The sequence below is a fragment of the Aedes aegypti genome, chromosome 2 (genome assembly GCF_002204515.2).
Source record: "Aedes aegypti strain LVP_AGWG chromosome 2, AaegL5.0 Primary Assembly, whole genome shotgun sequence".
NCBI classification, from domain to species: domain Eukaryota; kingdom Metazoa; phylum Arthropoda; class Insecta; order Diptera; family Culicidae; genus Aedes; species Aedes aegypti.
Window position 1 is genome coordinate 122,270,087 of NC_035108.1, and position 16,818 is coordinate 122,286,904.

General features: G+C 35.1%; 1 protein-coding gene across 7 annotated transcripts in view; it reads right to left on the minus strand.

Annotated features, from left to right (window-relative positions):
- LOC110675977 (lactosylceramide 1,3-N-acetyl-beta-D-glucosaminyltransferase) overlaps window positions 1-16,818 on the minus strand; it is a 193,641-nt gene that overhangs the window by 138,902 nt on the left and 37,921 nt on the right. For 2 of the 7 annotated variants that reach the window (XM_021842167.1, XM_021842165.1), the window contains exon 3: window positions 11,814-12,206. The exons of 2 other annotated variants lie outside the window; for them this stretch is intronic. The gene's annotated coding sequence lies outside the window, so the exon portion shown is untranslated. Of the gene's footprint in view, window positions 1-11,813; window positions 12,270-16,818 lie in introns of all 7 variants that reach the window. 3 more of the 7 variants (XM_021842164.1, XM_021842163.1, XM_021842166.1) reach the window with 2 other exon arrangements.

Here is a 16,818-nt window from a genome sequence, read left to right on the forward strand (position 1 = left end):
ACTATATGTGTATATATGTTCATATGTGCACACGAATATGTTTTGTATATATACGTATGTGTGTTTTCAGGATCATTATGCGGTGTAGTTTTCATACTTTTCAAACAAATCTCATTTTGTTATTCATGTTTATGATAACATGTCATTACAGTTTAAATTATGTTTATCCCAATATCTTGCCACTTTCCAATGCGCCATACTATCTTCAAACATTTTCGAAAACAATGAAGTCTATTTATTTTTTTAATATTTTGCGTGCTTTTTTCACCCACGGTGTGCTGCAAAAAATGTGAACGTAGGTTTCCATTCGAATGACGGTTTTCGCATTTTCTTATCATATTGTGATACTCTAAGAAAGATGTACAGTCAAACCTCGATATAACGTAACTCGATTTTTATTTTCGTTACGTTATATCGAGGTTACGTTATATCGAAGCAAAATAAATTTGTATCTAAATTTCGTTCAACATGTAGAGCTTTATAAGAAAATGGATCAAAAATTGATCTAGCAGGCATTTTCAGTCTGTCTTACAATTTTTTCCGTGTTTTTTTTTGTATTTTTCTTTTTATTTTCATTTTTTATTGTTACGTCTCTATTACTGTAATCTTTAAAGAAATGTATTCCGGAAATTTCTTTGGAGGAATCCTTGACCATTCGGAAAAACTCTTTAAGAAATTTATAAATGAGATCTTTCAGAAACCTTTAAAAAAGATAATGTTGAGCCGTCTATGAACAGTTCTTCGAAAACTTTAAGAGAAACTTGGAGAACCCATTGAAAAAAATCCTAAAGAACTTTCTTAAGAAATTCCTGATGGAATCAATGAAGGATTTCGTTCCACATTGAATCCGTGAGAAACTTAAGTAGTACATAGAATGGTCTTGCATGAATATTTGAAGAATATGCTGCAGAAATAAATAATGGAATTGCTGAATATTTTCCGAGAAGATTGTTTTTAGGTTTTTGGACGAATACCTCTACGAGTTTTGCTAGAGCATTCCTAAAAATATTTCTGGATAGTTCTTTGAATTGGTCGCTAGGAGAATTCATGAAAACTTGCTGGAATAATTTATTAGTCTCTGTACTCAGAAAAACTTGAGGTATCGTAGACGGAATGGTTTGAAGAATTTATAGTTGAATCCTCTTTATATCCTGGAAAGCTATTGGAGGAATTCAAAATCCTTGGAATCCGGAATTCTTAGGAAACAGTTTTTGGACATATTCTGGAAAAATCATGGAGGAATTCAATTACAATTTTCTGATGCAATTCCTCAAGGAACCCTTGAGACGGGAATCCGTTAAGTCAATACTGATCAAATGTTTCTAGAAGCTCTAGGAGGAATCTGTGAATTCGATTTGAAAAAAATCTGGTGGAATCCCTGGAGTCATTTCTGAAGAATATCTCAGAAGTTTTTATACATGAATATCTGTAGGATTAACTGGAATTCCTAGCAGATCACTGTTGCAATTATTTAAGTTTACGTATTGTACATGAATATCAGAAGGTTTCCTAGTTCAAATCCATGAAGAAGTTCCAAGAGAAACATCAATTTCTTGGTGAAGTAATTTAAAGAATATCGGTACATAATTAATTAATATTTACTTAAGCATTTAAAAAATATTTTCAAATATACATTAAATGGATCGGCGATGACAGCGTGGCCCGGCGACACACAAGTCTAATCAGAATTTGGTCTAGTCTTTTTGAATGCAAAGTCTAAATCAATAATTATTAAAGTTTCCATAGAAAATGTGGTTCCAATGGGTGGGTGAATGCAACAGTAATAGCAATGACAAAATGTTTGTTTCAGTTTGATTTAGCATTGGTTGGTGTTTGAATCTTGAAAAATGTTTATTGCATTTCATAAGTCATGTTTTTAATAAAAGTTGGAAATATAAATGGTAGCCAAAAAAAAGTTACGTTATATCGAGGTAAAAGTTACGTTATATCGAGTTACGTTATAAAGAGGTTACGTTATATCGAGGTATGACTGTAGGTGATTACTATGGATAGATGTGAAATAATTCAGGCGTTCATAATTTAAATATATCCAGGTGATTCCCACAAAAAAATAAAAACATCGATTAAAGGAAAATTTTTGAGATGTTTTAAAATTTACGTTTGCTCATACCACAAAACACACTTTTGATAAGTGGGATGATAGAGTAATGTTAACATTTGTGACGATCTTTTACAGAATGTTAATGGTATGTTCTTTTCGGATGCCAAAAAATATCAATAAATAGAAAATAAGATCTTTTGTACATGTAGTTTACTTTGAATAAATCATAGAAAAATGATTGTAAATAACGCTTTTTTATAAGTTGCCCATTGCCAAATTGCCGATGATACTTTAAGTCTAATGACATCACATTTTTAAGAGACCTGGCATGATTTTAAAATCTTATATTAATGTTAATCAAATTAATTATTAGTATGTAGTATCAAAATACAGTTTTTCGAATTTGGAACGATTTCAATTTAATGAGAAAGGTTATTTAAGGTGAAGATGAATCGAAGCCAAAGTTCAAATTTTCAAGAGCACGGATCTGGAGAACATAACATCCGTTTGAGCTGAAAACCTAATCGATTGGTCACCACCAGCTAGTGACCAATCGATTAGGTTTTCAGCTTGAACGGATGTTCGGTTCTCATGATCCGTGCTCTTGAAAATTTGAACTTTGGCTTCGATTCATCTTCACCTTAAAGAAACAACTTATGCCCCATAAACATCTGGAAGATAATGAAAATTGACATAGAAAGGTATGAACATTTCATTAAAATTACATCCTTTGAGAAAGCAATCATAATATTTTGAAAATTAGAGTCAAAGGGTTATAAACTATAAATTCCAAACGCTATAACAAGCATGCTATTGTTTTGTTTTGATTTGTTGTTTATTAAATTACCTATAAAGAGGACAATTTGGACTACTTTTTAAGTTTAGCCCAGAGCAATGTTAAAAACTATTGAAAATTTACTGTTTACTAGATCGCGCTACTTCATGCCATGATGAGAATTGCCTTAGTTGAAGGTGGACGAGCTACATCTTCTCTACGTGTATCTTGCTAGTCACTGAATTAAATAGATAATAAAGTGAAACCACCGAGGCTTAACACCTTATTACCAAGTTGACATTGGCCGGTGAGGTTTTCCAACCACGTCGCCAATTTCAGGTTTTTGACGATTGAATAAATCAACGAACAAACATTAGACAGAGCAGTGGCGGGTGTAGAGCTGCAGTAATGTGGAAGATCAACACAAATACAGCCAGGGTACCGCATCCATGCCAACAGGTTACCCAATAGTAATGGTAAAAAATCGCGATGAGTTAGTCGGTACATGATGTGCTGGTAGACAACTATTTGTTCGTTCAGTTAAGTGGAACCACGTTTTTGCCGGCTCACCTTTTACACTGACACGGTATTTTTGTAGATATAGTTTTTCACTGGGTGGTTCCGATGTGGCTCGATTAGGAGTGTCAAGGTGCAGCAATTGTGGAAAACTATTATGCATTTCAAATATTTCAAATTATCAATAAGATCTCATTTGAATCTGATCAATATTTTGCCATCAGAAATCCACAAAGCATCTCACAAAAAATTCGGGAAAAAAATAATGAGACAAATCTGTTAAAGGTTCTGCAGAAAGATAACGATTATTTTACGATATTCTGCCAAAAAATACTCCTCTCAAGACAACATATTTCCTAAAAGGTTTCAAATGAAGAGCTTTTGATCTATGTTGATATTTGCGCCTACCCCAAATTCTACATTCTTATATCGTATGGTAGGTTGATTGAAAGGAACTATATACCCAGGAATTGAAAAGATTTTGGTATGATTTTGCTTTATGATAGCATGTTAACCAAATCAGCTAAGAACGGCCTCTTCGTTATGGGCAAAATTATATAGTGGGTTCATACTCATTTACAAACATCAATCAATCATTCGTCGTTTATCAGATCAGAAAAGAATACGATTCACAGTTTCAGAAATAAGAGTCGCAAATTCCGAGAAACGATAATTTGCAGCGACTTCAATTTTGCTGATAAAGCATTTGATTTTGTTTTCAAATACAGCTCAGTGAGGGTTGGGATGACATATAACGGACGATGACGAATCGCAGTCATTAGGAATTATATTATGATTTCATTCCATTCTGTGCTGCAACGCGCTGTTGGATTCGAACTACATTTATTTCGTAACGGCACGATGGTAGCTGCTGATAATGATAAACCCCAGGACTGTCATTATTGTCATATTGTGCAAAGATTTGTACGGTCAATCCGATGAAATAAAACGTTTGTTACTTCATCATTCTGGTGTCGTCGATGGCCACCAGAGTGGACGAACGATTAGCGTAATGACGATAATTGATAGAGCACACATGATTCGGTGGCGGAACCGGAAAACTCGATGTCGAGATAAGGTCCTTTGCCGGATGCCCTTCCAAACAACCAATGACAAATGACACTGATCCGAGATTCAAACAATAATACTCTTTGTTATGAATAAAGAAAAATAATTAAAATGCACTTCCTATGGATCTTTATCTTTGTTGTGTATTCTGTATTTTCAAAAGCTTTGCTCTGTATTCTAATAGCTGGCAATAAAGTAGGCATACAACGACTTTTTCTTCAGATAGTCTCGAGAGCAAACTCAAGTGCATCTCAATGAGCGATAAGGGTGACAAGCATGTAAACTGTGAATAAACTTTATACCATTCTTGGCACTTTTGATTCACTTCGGCAGTGGGGTTTTATGAAAGCCACAAAGCTCATATTTGGCCACAATATGCGTCGTAGTGAAGTGCTCCTTATGGCAAAGTTTCAGACAAATCGGCAGAGAAAAACCCCCCATGCCAAAGTGAATCATGGAAGTACCCAAGTGGTTCTGCACCCTATATGATTATAATTCCAATAATTGATGAAGTCAAATTAAGATAAGCCTAAGATCTTGCCAGTAGAACTACTAGTTATCAATAATATCCATATAAGTCCATTCAAAAATCCTTAAAAGGATTCGTCGGAGGATACTTCCTTAAATGGCATCACATTTCTTCAAGGAATTCATTTAGTCTAGATATTTTCCTGAGATTTTCCCAGAAATTGCTCCAGGATTTGACAATATTTTTTCTACGTATCCCACAAGAAGTTTTTAAAGATAATTCCAAAATTAATTCTCCAGAAGTCTTTTATCAAGCAATTTGGGCCCCGAAATGTTTACTATACAACTGAAATGAATTCTTGAAAATAAAAATCGGAAGAGTAGATTATTATAAAACTAAAGAAATATGGGGCCTTGCCGAGTGGTTAGAGTCTGAGAGAGAGGAGACAGCTGGCTTAGATTGCGAGCTCCCAAAAGTCATGGGAACCTGTCATCAACTGTCACAGGAAAACCGCACATTCGAAGGGCAGAACGTGAAAAACCGTCAAAATTTAACCAAACTAAAACTGGACGTGATTGAAAATTTAGGTTGTTTTCCTGTGCTATCGCATAAATAAAAGTTGAATATTTAAATATTGTTGATTGGACTCGAATTGCTATTGATTTTATTTTTAATTTTATGATCTTTTTGATAACAAATGGGATGTGAAAATGGTTTTGACCTAGTTTGTGCTCTGCGAACCAAGAAAACAAGCCAGTTGTCAGTGAGTTGTCCCCTCTCTCTCAGATTAGAGTACACGGCTACAAAGCAAAGCCACGCTGAAGGTGTCTGGGTTCGAATCCCGGTCGGTCCAGTATCTTTTCGTAATGGAAGTTTCCTCGATTTCGCTGGGCATAAAGTATAATATCGTACCTGCCACATGATATACGAATGCGAAAATGGCAACATTGGCAAAGAAAGCTCACAGTTAATAACTGTGAAAGTGCTCATAAGAACACTAAGCTGAGAAGTAGGCTCTGTCCTATCTAAGAATACCCACGATAGTAAAAAAATGGAGCAGCTATGCATATTTGTAACATTCGACAAAAGTAGGCATTGAGTAAATGGCAATAGAAGTTTGTATTTTATGGCAGTATGGGTGAAAACTAAAATTTTCAAAAATTACCTGGAACTCAAAAGTGCTTATTTGAGGCTGATATTTTGTACAACTCATATCGCATACTAGATGAATAGCCAGAAAATGATTCTGATAGAAATTTCACTGCTATTACATTATGAGGCTCATTTATAATCCCAATGTGACTGTTATGCGGTTATAATTACCAATGTGACAAAACAACTTGGTATTTTTTTAGAATTTTCTAGAACAATCTCACAGATTTCAGTAAGTTGATCGAAAGTATTTATCATTTGATGACTCTCCATGGTATTAACTCCAATTTGTCAAAAATGTCGAATGTGACTGTTATGCAGTTATGGGCAGTATGTAGAGATGGTCGGGTCTCGGGTTTTCAAACCCGAAACCCGACCCGAACCCGAACCCGACGGGTTCGGGTCGGGTTCGGGTTTGAAACTTTTTATTTTTTCGGGTTCGGGTTCGGGTCGGGTTTGAAGGTTAAAAAAATATCGGGTACGGGTCGGGTTCGGGCTTGAAAAAAATCGGGTTTTGCCGGGTTTGGGTCGGGTTTGGGGATAATTGTTCACAAAGTAACAACCGGAAAGCTTCCCTATGCATCAGAACCGATGAATTTATCATCTTTTCGAACTCGGGTTCTATTCGGGTTTTTCTTAGAAAACTTTCTCGGGTTTCGGGTCGGGTTCGGGTTTGAACAGCGAAAATTTTTCGGGTTCGGGTCGGGTCCGGGTTTGCTTTTAAATTTTTGTCTCGGGTTCGGGTCGGGTCCGGGTTTAAAGGAATAAATTAAGTCGGGTACGGGTCGGGTTCGGGTTTGAAAAATGTGAAACCCGACCATCTCTAGCAGTATGTATACCACCAAAATTTCAAGTTCACTCATATCGCTGAGACGAAACGGCACCAGCGAAAAAAAACACGCCAAAACAAAACACAAATGACCCATCCGTAGGCGAAACGGCAATCGCAAAAGAGCCGCTTCCTAGCGGTTCTTTGGCGCAATACAGTGACCGCAATCGAACGCGACTGTTAATGCATGAATGAGGAGTGCGCAGTCAAAACAAATATCAACATCAACACGTCAGAGTACAACAGAAAACAGAGCGCACGGCACGTGAACTATAAATAAAGTGTCGTTCTCATGTTTTTGTGCTTGTTCGTCCAGAGGGAACTTCTCAAAGAGTGTCTGTCGCATCAAACACGAGTTTTTGTTTACTTATTTTCCTGCAGTCTCTTTCTGAAGCGGTGACATTTTACTTCGATGCTCAATCGAATCAGTTGGTTTCACTTGAGAAAAAAAAACAAGGAGAGTATCGGTCTAGAGACTAATATGTGAAAAGAGCGGAACGACGATCACTAATCAAAGCTTTTCAAGTCCAGCAATTTATTGAAAGAAAATATCGTTTTCTGTCTATATTGACACAGTTTTGAGAAATAGAATAGGTAACTTTTTTAGTATATTTTCACTTATTAAACAATTTTACCTGTACCTCCTGTTTTCCCATCTCCCGAGATTTTTGTTCAAACATTCTACAATAATTCAACCATGAATTTATCCAAGAACATTACCAGAGCTTTCTCAAGGATCATTTCAAGAATCTGTCCAGATTTTTTTCTTCTTGGATTTAGAGAACTTTCGTTCAACTTCTTAGGAATTCCAGATTTGTTTCAAAAAATTCTAGACGATTTTTTCCAGGGATTGCTTTTGAGATATCACTTTTATCCAAAGTATGTTTCTTGGATTTTTTTTCTAAACTTGTGTGTAGAATTATTTGAAATTCACGAATTTCTTCAAAGAAAGTTTACAGGGATTATTATTTAGATTCCTTTAAGGCCTTCAGGAGTTACCTTGGAAATTCTTTTAAAATATTCTCAAGCAATCTATCTAGAAATTCTAATGAATTGTAATGAAAATTAAAAGAAAATTAATCCAAAATACATGTTTCCAAAGGAAGTTCTTTACGACGAACTTCTTGATGAATTATTTATAAACTTCTGCTGGAGAGAATTCCCACATATCTGAAGAAAATTATGATTCATTAGATAAGTTATCAAAAAACTTTCCTTAGGTAATACTCTGAAGGATTACTGAGGAAATCCGGAAACCCGTAGGGTGGGATCCATGGTGTAATTAGGAAATAATCGGCGGAATTACTGAAATAGTTGTTATAGCATTTTCTGGTAGAAATCCTGGTGAATTATTTCCGAAGAATACATGGAGAACTCACTTTACACTTCACTCAGATTACATGAAAAATCACTAAAGTTATAGGAACAACTTCAAAGATTCTGTCAAATTTTTCAGGTAATTATTTGGAGTCTTCAAAGAATTGTTCAATCTCAGATGTTCAAGTCAAGGATTATTTTTCAGAAACTGTTATTAAATCCGAGAGGTGTTTCAGAAGGATATCCTGAAGTAACATCTCATGAGACTTGATTGTGGTCTTGATCGTTACTCCCACAAAGTTCTCTAAAAGAAGTCTTGAGGGAGTCTTGGAGGAATTTGTAGACAGATGAGATAATGGAAAATTATCAATTAAATCAGTGGATGAAGTGCAAGAATTTCATTGCGAATAATCGAACGGAATCTCTGAAGAAACTTGCGGAAATTGCGAGAAATTGTTTGGATGAACTGCCGGTGTAATCCTTGGATAAAATGTTGGAGAAATTCCTAGATAAATTTTTGAAGGAACTTCATAAGGAATAACCAGTTGGGGTGCAGAAACGTCATGAAATCAACTCAGAAAGCCAGGCAAGACATCAACTCTCAAAATTGTCAATTTTACGATATGGCCAAGGCTGGGTTGTAGGGTCACTTCCGGTGAACCAGGAGACAAATATGGATGAAGCTCGAAACTAGGCATGCGGCTGCTCAAACTTCATGAAATAGCCTCAATGTTGCTGTAAGAACATGCTTCTTTCCTTATTGGACACTTCGACCAGATTGTCAAACGTTGAACCTGGAGACAAACATAAATAACAGGTAAAACTAGACATGCGACCGCTCAGACTTCATGAAATAACCCCAGCGTAGCTGTAACAATATGATTCTTGCATATATAGACACTTCGACCAGATGATCAGACAATGACCGGATTTTGAGGTCACTTCCGGGGAATCAGAAACAAACATATATAATTGGCAAAAGTAGGCATGTGACCGCTCATATTTCATGAAACAACCTCAGCGTTGCTATAAGAACATGCTTTTGCTTGTATTGATACTTAGGCCTGACGAACAGACAATGGCCGGTTTCTGAGGTCACTTCCGGTAATTCAGGGAACAAACATGAATAATAGGGAAAACTAGAAATTGGACTACTGAAACGTCATGAAATAACCTTAATGTTGTGGTAAGAACATACTTCTTGCATCAATCGATTCTTTGGCCAGATAACCAGAATATGAGCGGATTTTGAGGTCACTTCCGGTGAACCAGGAGATAAACATATATAAGATGTAAGATCAGACGTACGACTGCTCAAGCTTCATGAAATAATCTCAGAGTACCTACTGGAACATGCTTCATGTTTTTATTGACTTTTCGTCAAGTTGGACAAGCAAAGTCCGGATTCTGATGTTATTTTTGGTGAACCACATGAATAAAGTATAAAAGGAGGTGCGCGGTTATTCAAACTTCAAGAAATCGTTTAAGCTCTGCTTTGTTGTTTTCAATTGTCAAATACACAAGTTGTAAGAATTTGTACACCTTTTTTTTTTTTTTATTAAAGAGAATCGATTTCTTTTTATTTGTTTCCTGATTCAGCAGAACGGATCTCAAAATCAGGACATTTGGTTGAAGTTTTGATACATGCAAGAAACATGTTCTTACAAAAGCGATGAGGATAATTCATGAAGTTTGAGTAGTCACATTTCCAGTTTTACTTTATTTGTGTTTGTCTTTTGGTTCACCGGAAGTGAACTCAGAATCTGGTTTTTATCTTGTTGTATGGCCGAAGGTTGTGCTTCTTTTCCCCGAATGTCGATTCCCCTAATGTTGTTTCCCAGAACGCCAGTTCCCCGACTGCCAGTTCCCCGAATATCCCGTTTCCCCGAATAATCCAGATCCCCGAAAAGTTTTTGGAATTCATAATTGTCATATCTTTATACATTCCAGGGTGGTGAACGTACTGGTCATCTAATATGCACCCTTCTTTATTTTATTGGCAGTTTTTACTAGTTTTACCGTCCTCATCATTTTTGGCTACATGTGTATAGCCGAAAATGATCAAATACCTCCTTGCTGCTCCTGCTCGTTCTTTCTATTCCACCATCCTGCCACTGAAAACTATTATGGCGCCTATTTAAACTGCTCCATTTTTCGGGGAAACGAGTCATTCGGGGAACTGGCGTTCGGGGAGCCGACATTCGGGGAAAAGAAGCACAATCATGGCCGAAGTATCAATACATGTAAAAGGCATGTTCAGTAGTTACATTTCTAGTTTTACCTTTTATTCTAATTTATTCTATTAATGTTTGTTCCCTAAATCGTCGCATTGACGCTTTGGGTAAAATTTACATGTGTTTCTTGACCGCGGCACCAACCCGTAAAGTACTACCGGAACCCGGTTCCGGCTTTCGTCTCATGCAAGAAAATAAACCAAATAATGTATTTTAGAAAAGGGCTAAAACCTATCGTTTGACATTGGTTTCGTTGTTAAAGTTGTAAAATATGTGACTAGTGTGAACACTTATTTCCGGTTGAAAAACATGTCCATACATGAGCTTCCGGTTTGAAAACCCACTCGCAGGAAGACTAACTCATCCCATCGATCATAGTGAAAACCGCATTTCGTTAAACTTATTTGTTTCTGAGTACCAGTCGATTGAAAATAAAAGGTCTGTCCCGGGGCTTTGAGGGTAATTAAGGTGAAGATGAATCGAAGCCAAACTTCAAATTTTCAAGAGCACGAAACTGGAGAACCAAACATCCGTTTAAGCTTAAAACTTGATCGATTGGTGACTCGCTGGTGTTGACCAATCGATTAAATTTTCAGCTCAAACGGGTGTTTTGTTCTCCAGATCCGTGCTCTTGAAAATTTGAGGTTAGGCTTCGATTCATCTTCACCTTAATGCTGTTTTGTATCATATCTTGAATTTTCACATTTCCACATCTTTTTTGAAAATTTATTTGTGCTTATTAATGCATTGCGATAAATTGACATAGGGATCAAAAATCCATCAATCGATCATCAGCAATCATCAAAAATAAAAAAAAAAACAGTATTTTCGATCTAATTTTGAAAATTTGTAAAATGATGATGGTTATTTTCCTCTCACTATCAATTTAACACGACATTTATGGAAAATGTTATATGCAAACACTTTATTACTTATTAGCGTTGCATTATCAATCGCACTGGATGGCATTTGAGTTTATTTCGTGAAAATAATCGGTAGTCCACAATTGGTACACTTTTATGGCGAATGCTTAGGTCTTAGGATAAAGCTTAGAGGTCATCAATCAGATAGCTCAAGTGAGTGAAAGAGTGTGAAGACTTTACATAGATTGTTTACTTTACAGATCATTGTAAAATAATTTAAATTACAGCATCGTATATTCTTCAGAAAGTAATTGTTCATGTGAAACAGAGATTCGACTAATTCTGGACGGATTTACATTGTTCTGGATATATATTGTTGCAAAAACTAAAACGTCGAAACTTTGACCTAAGAACGCGAATGCGCCTAATCGTCATGAGTGCAAATGCCGCAATTTAATTCAATAGCTAGACATTATTCATAACTGACGACAACACGACCTACGACTATCGACCACGAGTTGCACCTACCTTATAGGCTAAGCAGAGCTACTTCTACAGTTTTTTTCTACGGGTGCGTTGCGTGATGCTGATACAGCAATTACAGTGGTTCTACGCAGCTCGCTGGATGGGACGTACACGGGAAGCGTCGAAAGATCACTCCCATCACACACTTGGCGGCATCCCCCCCTTCGCACACAGCCAACTTATGAAACCCGGAGGCCACGTGGTGCTGTCTAATAGCAGCACTAATTACCGCGAACCAAAGGGCGAGAGGGCGGCCACAATTCCACCTGACCGACCCCACTTTAAGTGTGGATCAACGTGAGGGGTGAGGCGTGGTGAATGGCAGCGCACTGTTTTCCTTCACTTTCGTGCTTATTTTTCACCTTTCTTCTTGGTTCACTTGCTGCTGCCACTACACTTTACAGCGCCCAACAGGTACACATGGTAACGAACCAATGCCACAGCACACTGTAGCCGTCGCTGAAAAAACGTGATCGAAATTTTTTTGACCTTGAAAACATGATTTTAGTACTATAGTGTCTTCGGGAAAGTTTTTCCATAAAATAATCGCTATTTGAAAGTGTCAATTTGGTGATTAATCCACCTATAAGTGAGAACAAAATTTTATGTTTCGTATTTATGAATTTAAAAATAAACTTTATTCGGGAAAGTTGTAGATAATATTAGAAGAAACAACTTTGCTGAAGACACCGTATGTATATTTTTTGATTTTCATGTACATTTGTGGATTTTTTTTTGGAACGCTAAAAATCTCTTTTTTCATCATAACTTGGTTCGATGATTTTTTACAATTTTCAATTGTTCTAGTGTTATTTGTTACTTGCAAAAACGCATAGCTTTCTCCAAAAGAGCATATTTTTATCTCTCATACTTTTCGAGTTATTGAAGGTTTTATATAAAATTTTGCACCTTTTTGACACTAAAAATCATTTAGTCGCGCACATTTCCGCAGTCTGAAACATGTTCATCCAATGGTTTGAAACTAATACTATGAAATGCAGAGAAAGCCGCTTTTAGCCTGCTTTAGCCTGACGGTCAAAAGAAAGTCTGAAAAAATGTTTACTTACATGCAGATATAATTTACACTTATTCACTATACCCTATATTGGCTTAACTTGAATATCTGGCATCACTGTATCGAATTTTATGCAATAAATTCAACAATATAATCAATCAACAAAAGGTCGGAATAATCTGTTCAGACAAGTTTATCACAGACAAAACAGACAACATATGAGGGATTCCACGGAGGCATGCAAGTCGATTCTGATCGACCATTTCAAGAATATCTGAAACTTTGCACAGTTTTTCAGTTCCATCTAAATTGTCATTTTCCGATATCAAATCTTCAAGTTGAGTCACGACTAACTTTTCAAAAGGGTGTATGTGAAAATGGTTCAAAAATATTCAAAAAGCTGCACAGCAAAAACGGTTCGTTCGATTGTTAGACAACTAAAGAAACAAAGTTAGACAACTAAATAAAGATTCCAAAAAAAAAACACACAGTAAAAAAATTTTTTTTTGCATTAAAAAACATCATTTTTGTCACAAAAACTCAAATATCTCAAAACCCTATCGGAATACCAACCAAAATTTTTTATATTATATTAGCTATCTACCATAAAAATTTGGTGATGGTAAGCCAATAAACAAAAAAGTTATGACATTTCAAATATTTCACAAATTTGACACTTAGTGAATTTTTTTTTTCATTGTTAATTTTTTTTAGGACCGCAGTTTGTTGCTGAATTTTTTGTTAAGGGTACCACATGAGGTTAACAAGTTGTTTTCATGATATTTTATTTAATTATTCATAACTATTATAGCATCTATTAGAAAGTTAGACGCGATCCAGTGTTGTGATCTAAAGTCTTGATAGTGTCATATTTTTTATTGTACGTAACTGAAGAAAAATTCTCTCAATAGTGTTGAAACCTTTTGATAAAAGAAACCTATAAGAAATGTAATATTGAAGACAAAAGCTACAAAAAAAGTTTTCTATACAGGTATACGACTAGTTTACCTGCAAAAAGTTTAACCTCGTAGAGAACAAGGCGGGTCTATACCCAGGTGATCTAGTATACGTAAAGCAGGTCGGTTTTCTCGGCGCTGGTTTTCTCCACAAAGTTAAAATCTGATTACACCTGGGTATAGACCCGCCTTGGTAGAGAATAGACTTTGTTAATCATTTTTGGGAGAAAGCGAGTAACTTCAACAACATCAAAAACATGATAGGTACATACCATGAACATACTCACGAAAAAGCTAAAAATATACTACCACTATGGTTATAAAAGATTTAATTGTAAAATTTTTCTTCAGTCAAGCAAACGACACCAAACTAGTCAGTAAAAACTTAAAAGAGATTTTGTTTATTAAAATCTAACGAGCAACATGAGTAGTCGCTTTCTCAACTGTTGCAGGCCGTTTGCAGAAAAAAAGTGTTCGAAAGAGCTACGAAATCTCACCGAAAGCACCATAGATAAACTGAAAGCGGAAATCAAGAAATCAGAAAGATATATTTCATGTCTGATGGAGCAGCATCGCAGTACAAAAACCGTAAGAATTTTTCGAGCCTATGTCAATTTAAATAAAAGTACGGAATTGATGCAGAATGGCATTTCTTTGCTACGTCACATGGCAAAGGTCCTTGTGATGCTATTGGAGGAACCATAAAGCGCATGGCCACAAGAGCAAGTTTAGCCAAAGAACGTGAGCATCCAATTAAAACTGCAAAAGAACTATTTGATTGGGCGAATCGCAGAAAAGAAGAAGATTTAACAAAATTATCATTTTGTTTTACTACTACTGAAGAGTACGAATTGACGGCATCAGAGCTCAGCGAGCAATATAATAACGCAAAAACGATCCAAGGAACCCACAAATTTCACTGTTTCATTCCATTGCAAGAAAATAAAATTAAAGCAAAACTATACTTGAACTGTACTGATAATGATGCAAAAGTGTTCGATATTGTAAAAAAATTGAATAACAATAAATAAATAAATAAGTATTAATAAAATGTTTTCATGATCTCATAACGCATACCCAAATCCAAAACTTTTAAAGTTTATATATAACATTTAGAAAATCATCAATCATACTCTAAAAAAGATATCCTGGTAAAAAAAAATTTTTTTTTTCGTGTAATCTGTTAATTCATTTTAATTTATACATATATACATATACATATAATATTTATACATATACATAATATTTATACATATAATATACATAATACTAATGAATACATGAAAACGACTTGTTTAATTCACGCAAGGCCCTTAACAATAAAATCAGCAACAAACTGCGATTCCCGTAATAATTTACACCGAAAAAAAATTTTTTTTCTACTAAATGTGAAAATTGTGACATGTTTGAAATGTCATAACTTTTTTGTTTATTGGTTTACCATCACCAAATTTTTATGGTAGATAGCTAATATAATGGACCGTTTTCCCTCAAAAAATTACGTTGGTATTCCGATAGGGTTTTGAGATATTTGAGTTTTTGTGTCAAAAATTATGTTTTTGAATGCAAAAAAAAAATTTTTTTTACTGTGTGTATTTTTTTGGAATCTTTATTTAGTTGTCTAACTTTGTTTCTTTAGTTGTCTAACAATCGAACGAACCGTTTTTGCTGTGCAGCTTTTTGAATATTTTTGAACCATTTTCACATACACCCTTTTGAAAAGTTAGTCGTGACTCAACTTGAAGATTTGATATTGGAAAATGACGATTTAGATGGAACTGGAAAACTGTGCAAAGTTTCAGCTCAATAGAAAAAAATGAATTAAAAAATTTACCAAATTTTGGTGCTGTTGCTTGGAATCACTCATATCCAACACACTTTTCGTCGTTCACCTTTCCAACGTTAGCTGTTTATTTTTTGCAGAAAAACACTTATTGCTATTTTTTCTGCAGGAAATCTCAGTCCTTTCTTGAGAATTTTTCGGAGCTCAGAAAAAATTAAAATGTATAATATAACTATGAAACATTTATTTTTTCCTTTAAAATTCATATGAAATCCATAAATCAGTAAATATGAATGTTTAAGATTATCGTCATTATTTTTAGCTTCGCTATCACTAGTTCGTTCGTTATCTTTTTTTACCAAAAGATTTTCCCATCCTGATAAGGAAACACTTTTTTTCTCAGGAATGCTCTTATAGATGTAATCACAGGATTTGATGTCGCCAACAAACAGTGTAATAATTCTTAGTCAGTATCAATTCTGGAGATCCTCCCTGCAATTCTTAATATCCTTGTTACATCCTCTTGAGCCTCTTCGGTCAACTGTCCAATAAAGACCAAGAAAGAAGTTACCTCACTTCCTCGTATAAGGATTCAGTGTACAAAGCGTTGAGCAAATTTCTCCATAGCATCGATGTTACTGAATCGATTCACTGTCGATTGAACTGTCGAATCTATTTATCGATTCAATCGAATCCTTTGCATCTATATATTTGAATTGAAATTTATGAAGTTTGGGATGGGATCAAATGAATTAGCAGTCGACACCAACATCTTTCAATAAAATCAGTTTTCATATTCGATACAACAAATTCACTAATTAAAAATTTGGTTTCTTTCCCATCAATTCATTAAGAAACATTTATCGATTTCTACAAAATAAATCTAATCAAAAACTTGAATTAAGAAAATCAATTCATTCGTTTCTAGATGCTCCAAACATCGATTCAAAATATCGATTAATCGTAATGACAACTTAAATATTGGAAATATCAATTTAAACTCAGCCAAAGTTAGTACGTATGCTGATATTGGATGCCACTCATATAAACCAAAAAGCAATTAAACAGTTTGAAATGCATACTTACCGATTTTCTCGCATTAAAACATATTTACACAATTATGAAGAAACAATCCACAATCGCCTTCGTGTACTGCCGTTCTTCGCATATTTGGCTCGCAGCTCATAAGGTTTACATAGAAAACAAATAGGTGTAGATAACTATTACTTATATTCTAAAATATTTCAACAAATG